Source organism: Salmo trutta, unplaced genomic scaffold, assembly GCF_901001165.1.
Source record: "Salmo trutta unplaced genomic scaffold, fSalTru1.1, whole genome shotgun sequence".
Taxonomy (NCBI): domain Eukaryota; kingdom Metazoa; phylum Chordata; class Actinopteri; order Salmoniformes; family Salmonidae; genus Salmo; species Salmo trutta.
The window spans coordinates 79,889-88,243 of record NW_021822630.1 but is presented as its reverse complement, the minus strand read 5'-3'; positions in this window follow the sequence as shown (position 1 = coordinate 88,243).

Here is an 8,355-nt window from a genome sequence, read left to right as displayed (position 1 = left end):
GTGCGTATAGCGGGAAACACCGGACCATAGAGGCGCACTGGCGGTCTTGAGCGCAGGGTTGGCATCACCCCTTCAGGCTCTATGCTTACTTCGCCCTGGCACATGCGGGGCGCTGGTACTGTGCCTACCGGCCTGAAAATTCCAGGCCTCACCACAGCCCCAACCCCAAAGCACGGGACCTGTCCAGTCTGTTTCAGCCTAAACAGGGTACGGGGAGCTGGCCTGGGGCTCCATCCTCGCCCCGTCAAACAGCCCTTGTGCCCCCCCCAAAAAATTATTGGGGCTGCCTCTCGGGTTCCCTTACCCGCTGTGTTCCCCAGTCCTCACCAGAGTTCCTCCGCTGCTTGGTCCTGTTGTGGTGGGTAATTCTGTTAGGGCTGTCTTCAGGAATGGACCAAAATGCAGCGGAGTTAGTGTTCGTCATATTTAACAAAGCAAAAGAGAACACTATACAAAACAAACTGAGAAAACCGACAGCCAACAGTCCTGCCAGGTGCAAACACACTAAACAAGAAACAATTACCCACAACCCCAAGGAAAAACACACTACTATATAGGACTCCCAATCAAAGGCAACGCAACACACCTGCCTTCAATTGGGAGTCCAACCCCAATTAACTAACACATAACACAAAACTCTGCCACGTCCTGACCAAAACTAATACAATTACGCCCTCTGCTGGTCAGGACGTGACAGCCCCTTACTTTTTTCAAACTTTACTAATGTCCTGCCACTGGCTCTGTGCAAAGCCCGTATGTCTATGTATGCGGATGACTCAACACTATACACTTCAGCTACTTCAGCGAGTGAAATCACTGCAACACTTAAAGAGCTGCATTCAGTTTCAGAATGGGTGGCAAGAAATATGTCAGTCCTAAATATTTCAAAAACTAAAAGCATTGTATTTGGGACAAATCATTCACTAAACCTCAACTAAGTCTTGTAAGGAATAATGTGGAAATTGAGCAAGTTGAAACTAAACTGCTTGGAGTAACCCTGGATTGTAAACTGTTATGGTCAAAACATATTGATGCAACAGTAGATGGGGAGAGGTCTGTCCATAATAAACTGTTGCTCTGCCTTCTTCACAACAAAATCAACAAGGCAGGTCCTACAGGCCCTAGTTTTTCATACCTGGACTACTGCCCAGTCTTGTGGTCAGGTGCCACAAAGAGGGACTTGAAAAAATTACAACTGGCCCAGAACAGGGCAGCATGGCTGGCCCTTAAATGTACACATAGAGCATACATTGATCATATACATGTCAATCTCTCGTGGCTCAAAGTAGAGGAGAGATTGACTTCATCACTACTTGTTTTTGTAAGAAGTATTAACATGTTGAATGCATTGAGCTGACTGTTTAGACAACTAGCACACAGCACAGATACCCATGCATACCCCACAAGACATGCCACCAGAGGTCTCTTCACAGTGTCCAAGTCCAGAACAGACAATGGGAGGCGCACAGTACTACATAGAGCTATGGGTACATGGAACTCTATTCCACATCAAGTAACTTATGCAAGCAATAAAATCAGATTTAAAAAACAGATAAAAATACACCTTATGGAATAGCGAGGACTGTGAAGAGTCACACACACATACAAACACACACAACATACACACTATACACACACTTATACCTGGATTGTGTGTTGTAGTAGAGTAATGGCCGGAGGGCACACATGTGAAATCTGTTGTAAAATGTATTAGAATGTTTAAAAATGTTATTATATTATGTATTACTGCCTTAATTTTTGCTGGACCCCTGAAAGAGTAAATGCTGCCATCTTTATAGATGAAGAAATCCTAAATGTAATCAGCTGTTTATAAGAATGTAACTGTATTTTTGGGGGGGTCGATTACACTAACAAATTGCTGTAAATTTACACCACAACTTTCACAGTAAGCTACTGTAATTCTATATTAAAGTACAGTACTTTAAAGAGCAAAGCATTATGGGGGCTCACTGGCATTCCGCTAAACTGCTGCTTTCCTCCCTCTTTTTCCCTTCCCTGCTACAAAGTTTCTCCCTGCAGGCGGTCACTGAGTGCGAGGTGCTAAAGGAGCTCCTTAAACTTAACCCCAAAAAACATCTTGGTCAGATGGTTTAGACCATTTCTGTTGCTGCCCCTATCATCGCCAAGCCTATCTCTGACCTTTTTAACCTGTCTCTCCTCTCTGGGGAGGTTCCCATTGATTGGAAGGCAGCCACAGTTCATCCTTTATTTAAAGGGGGAGATCAAACTGATCCTAACTGTTATAGGCCTATTTCTATTTTGCCCCGTCTATCAAAAGTGTTGGAAAAACTTGTCAATAATCAACTGACTGGCTTTCTATAGTATTCTCTCTGGTATGCAATCTGGTTTCCGCTCAGGTTATGGATGTGTCACTGCAATTTTAAAGGTCCTCAATGATGTCACCATTGCCCTTGATTCTAAGCAATGTTGTGTTGCTATTTTTATTGACTTGACCAAGGCTTTTGACACGGTAGACCATTCCATTCTTGTGAGCTGGCTAAGGAGCATTGGTGTCTCTGAGGGGTCTTTGGCCTGGTTTGCTAACTACCTCTCTCAAAGAGTGCAGTGTATAAAGTCAGAACATCTGCTGTCTCAGCCACTACCTGTCATTAAGGGTGTACCCCAAGGCTCGATCTTAGGCCCCACACACTTCTCAATTTACATCAACAACATAGGAAGCTCTCTCATCCATTTATATGCAGATGATACAGTCTTAAAATCAGCTGGCCCATCCCCGGATTTTGTGTTAAACACTCTACAACAAAGTTTTCTTAGTGTCCAACAAGCTTTCTCTGCCCTTAACCTTGTTCTGAACACCTCCAAAACAAAGGTCATGTGGTTTGGTAAGAAGGACTGCCCCTCTCCCCACAGATGTGAAAACTACCTCTGAGGGTTTAGAGCTTGAGGTAGTCACCTCATACAAGTACTTGGGAGACGGTACACTGTCCTTTTCTCAGCACATATCAAATCTGCAGGCTAAAGTTAAATCTAGACTTGTTTCCTCTATCATAATCGCTTCTCTTTCACCCCAGCTGCCAAACTAAACCTGATTCAGATGACCATCCTACCCATGCTAGTTTACGAAGATTTATAGATTGTCAGGTAAGGGTGCTCTCGAGCGGCTAGATGTTCTTTACCATTTGGCTATCAGATTTGCCACCATTGCTCCTTATAGGACACATCACTGCAATCTATACTCCTCTGTAAACTGGTCATCTCTGTATACCCGTCGCAAGACCCACTGGTTGCATGCTTATTTATAAAACCCTCTTAGGCCTCACTCCCCCCTATCTGAGATATCTACTGCAGCCCTCATACAACACCCGTTCTGCCAGTCACATTCGGTTAAAGGTCCCCAAAGCACACACATCCCTTGGTCGCTCGTCTTTACAGTTCGCTGCAGCTTGCGACTGGAACAAGCTGCAACAAACACTCAAACTGGACAGTTTTATCTCAATCTCTTCATTCAAAGACTCAATCATGAACACTCTTACTGACCGTTGTGGCTGCTTTGCGTGATGTATTGTTGTCTCTACCTTCTTGCCCTTTATGCTGTTGTCTGTGCACAATAACGTTTATACCCTGTTTTGTGCTGCTTCCATGTTGTGCTGCTGCCATGTTGTGTTGCTACCATGTTGTTGTCATGTTATGTTGCTACCATGTTGTGTTGTCATATGTTGTTGCCATGCTATGTTGTTATCTTAGGACTCTCTTTATGTAGTGCAGTGTTGTCTCTCTTGTTGTGATGTGTTTTGTCATATATTTTTATTTAATTAATTTTTATGTTTAATCCCAGCCCCCGTCCCCGCAGGATGCCTTTTGCTTTTTGGTAGGCCGTCATTGTAAATAAGAATTTGTTCTTAACTGACTTGCCTAGTTAAATAAAGGTTAAATAAAATACATACAAATACAATTTATAAAAGGAATTTTAAATTATTTACACTTTTCTTTTGATATGTAAGTATATTTTAGCAACTACATTTACTTTTGATACGTAAGTATATTTAACACCAAATACTTTTAAACTTTTACTCAAGTAGAATTTTACTGGGTGACTTTCACTTTTACATTAGTCATTTTCTGTTAAGGTATCTTTACTTTTACTGAAGCATGACATTTGGGTACTTTTTTCACCACTGGTTAAGAGAGAATAGAGATTGATCAGATATCAGAGCGCCCTATGGAAAAATTAGGTGCCTTTTACATCACACGGACATAGACCATTACTTCTGCTACTGTTGTGAACTAAAACTTATCAACATCTAAGTTGATTTCCTTATGAATAACGGGGGACTCTGTCCTATAAATGTAATTTAGTGTCTACAATTTGTTGTACCATAGACTCTATCAGTCTACACACTGGCTTGATAACCCTCCCAAACCTAGAAGTGGGGTGATTGCCTGCATTGGGGCCCTTTTTGAGTTTTTCTGGGGTGGGGGCATTTAGTGGCAAGGATAAAGGAGGGGGGTATAGGGGCACCAGCCACTGGAAGCTCATCTGAATGAATGTTCATTTGTGGGTTGAGGCTGCCAGTGTCTTCATCAGTGTCTTCAGCCCAAGACTGTTCTTGGATCCAGGAAGTAGTGCTGTCCTCAGCACATCCATCTAGCATCCTCCATGGAAGGTTCAGCTGCTGCACTGTTGAACTCCAATCCAGAAACTTCAGTCTCAGGCACATCCGTCACATTGGTGTCACTCATCATACTGTTGTCACTCTGGAAGCTGGGATCAGACACATCCTGTGTCATCCAAGGGGAGGAGGTTTACTGGGAGCAGAAGGTTTCTGTGCACCACCCTCTCATTTCCAGCACGACCCCAGATCTTGTAGATGTTGAGTGCAGGCTTTGAAGCCATGACAGTGTGCACATCTGATCCCCACTTGTCAGCGAGCTTGTGTTTTCCTCTGCATTCCTTGTTAGCTATGAGAACTTGGTTACCAATGGAACGAGACTGGCCCCTAACTTACTTGTTGTACAGGTCAGACTGGTGTCTCTGTTCCACTGCAGAGTTCTTCTGAGCTTGGAGCATGGCAGACTGGAGGTCGCTCAACAGGGACTTCAGATAGACTTCGTAGCCATAGACAGTCTGGTCATGGAAGACGTTCTTGAACAACAGGTCAACAGGCAGCCTAAGTACTCTACCAAACATCAAGTAGAAGGGTTTGAAGCCAGTGAGCAGTACAACTGTACACAAAGATCATGTTCTGGATCATCTGGGGCCACTTCTGTTTTGACTTTGGGGTCAAGGATCTCAGCATGTTTCCTAGTGTCCTGTTGAATCGTTCCCCATAGGGGGAGGTTCAACACTTCTCGACACTGGCCAACTCCAGGAGTTCGGCGATGAGTTCACTTTGGAATTTCGCTCCCTGATCCGAGTGGACACAGAAGAACTTGTACCAAAGCTTCTTTGGTGCCAACTTGGTGAAGTAATCATTAATCACTAGGAAATTCAAAGAATTGTTCCAGTTGTCTTCAGCAGACCAGAAGTCGATGCATATAAGTTCCAGTGGGGCAGTGGTCTTGATGCACTCCAGTGGGGCTCTTGCTGCGGCCTCTGGGGTCTTGCTTAGGACACACCTTTGACAGGTTTTGACCGACACTACCGTTCAAAAGTTTGAGGTCACTTAGAAATGTCCTTTTTTTGAAAGAAAAGCAATTTTTTTGTCCATTAAAATAACATCAAGTTGATCAGAAATACAGTGTAGACATTTTTTTTATATCTACTTAGGCGTACAGAGCCCTATTATCAGCAACCGTCACTCCTGTGTTCCAATGGCACATTGTGTTAGCTAATCCAAGTTTATCATATTAAAAGGCTAATTGATCATTAGAAAACCCTTTTGCGATTATGTAAGCACAGCTGAAAACTGTTGTCCTGAGACTCAGTTTTCAGCCTCACATTTCTAAGTGACCCCAAACTTTTGAACAGTAGTGTGTACTGAACAAAAATATAAACGCAACATGCAAAAATGTCTACGATTTTACTGTTACAGTTCATATAAGGAAATCAGTCAATTGAAATAAATGAATTAGTCAGTAATCTATGGATTTTAAATGACTGGGCAGGGGTGCAGCGATGGGTGGAGTCACTTGGGAGCCAGCTCCACCCACTGGGGAGCCAGGCCCAGCCAATCAGAATGATTTTTTCCCCACAAAAGGGCTTTATTACAGACAGAAATACTCCTCAGTTTTATCAGCGGTCCGAGTGGGCTGGTCTCAGACTATCCTGCAGGTGAACAAGCCGAATGAGGGGGTTCTGTACTGGCGTGGTTACACCTGGTCTGCAGTTGTGAGGCCGGTTGGACGTACTGTCAAATTCTCTAAAATGACGTTGGAGGCGGCTTATGGTAGCTAAATGAACATTCCATTCTCTAGCAACAGCTCTGGTGGACATTCCTGCAGTCACCATGCCAACTGCACGCTCCCTCAAAACTTGAGACATCTGTGGTATTATGTTGTGTGACAAAACTGCACATGTTAGAGTGGCATTTTATTGTCCCCAGCACAAGGTGTACCTGTGTAATGATCATGCTGTTTAATCAGCTTCTTGATATGCCACACCTGTCAGGTGGATGGATTATCTTGGTAAAGGAGAAATGCTCACTATCTTTTATTTATCTTTTATTTCAGCTCATGAAGCATAGGACCTAGACTTGTTGTGTTTATATTTTTGTTCAGTATAGTTGCAGATGTCTTTCTACATGTTGTGCCAGAAAAACCTCTGACGGGCGAGGGAGAGGGTGCGTGGCTGACCCTGGTGACCAAACAGGTCATCGATACCAGACAAAGTCTCCTTCCTCTGAGTCTCAGGCAGGACGTTGCTCCTTGTCAGCAGATCTTTAGAAACTCTGTACAGGATATCATTCAGCAGTGTGAGTTTCTCTCATTGCTTCAGAATCTTTCGAGCAAGCTGGTTCTCATTATGACGCTCACGTTTGGATGATCTGCAGTTCCTCTCAATATAGTGGATCACTCTGGAGATGGCGGCATCATGTTGTTGGTGGGACTTGAGCTCTTCTATGGACAAGGTGGGGAGTGTTTCTTGGCCATCTGGGGCTAATGTGCTCATGTGGTCGACAAACAAAGCAGCTTTCTGACAAGAAGCAGACTCCCAATCTTCATGAGAGGAGAGGAAAGTTGACACATCATCCTCAGACAAGGACACATCCGCTGACACACGCAGGGAGGAGTTATCTAGGACTTGCGGCTGACACATCAAGCGGAATGCATCCTACACACATCCATCTTCCACAACACACACGTTCCTAAGCAGCTCCAAATATGTCTCAGACGAGTCAATGACTCAGTAGCTTCACGAACGGGTCCTTGCTCAGAGCTTCGGCCACAACCAGCATGTTCAAAGGGAACCTGAATGATCTCGAAGCAGTATGGTGCAAGCTTGGAGACCTAGCGCTGCTCACATGCATCAAGCTTGGGCTTGGTCATGATGTATGTGAGAGGGCTGTAATCAGTCCACACTGAACTTGTGACCTTTAGCCAATGACTAAACTTGTCACACACAGACCACTTGAGGGCAAGGAACTCCAGTCTGTGTGCAGCGTAGTTAGCTTTACTGCGGCTGAGGGACGCGGCTGTCGTCGGAAAGGTGGATGCGGTGCACAAAGTCCCTCGCCTCTCCACATTCCAGCATGTCCTTCAAGAAGACATCTTGGTACTTCACTAAGATCTCGGCCAGCTTAGCTTTCCAATCAGCAGATACTTCACGTCTCGATATTCACATCGCTCTAACCATAGTCCTTCAACAGCTGTGTAGGGTCAGCCATCCTTTGTGTGGAAATGGCAGGACTTGGGGTGTCACACTGACATTGCAGCCCCTGAGTGACGGGCAGGTTCTCCACTGCTAGGCAAGGAGAGACATCCACTAGCTTGGCGTTTCGGCTTAGTGTGACCGGGTTCAGTGATGCGTTCAGGACTTTCTTTGGGACCCAGCGATCTCCCCACATGGGCGTTAGAACTTTCCCTAACAGAATGTCCTTAAGGGCTGAGCAGGCGGAGGTGGGCTCAACAATGACAGTGCTCCCAGATGAAACACGAGCACCGTTTGGCACTTCCCCCATACGAGGTACTCCTTCTGTGAAAGGAGAGTAACAGTTGGCCTAAGCTTTACCGTGCCAATCTTGCTTGTCGACTTGGGGCCTGCCCTGCCTGAGAAACCGCTCAGGAGCTTGAGGAACTGCTCACACTCTGGGTCAATGTATTTATGCACCAGTACTGGTTAGTGCCCCAGTAATAGTTAGTGGCCAGTTAACGTTGAATGGAATGTTGGACTCAGGCTCTATGTCATGCACAAATCAGTGAAGAGGAAGGGCTGAG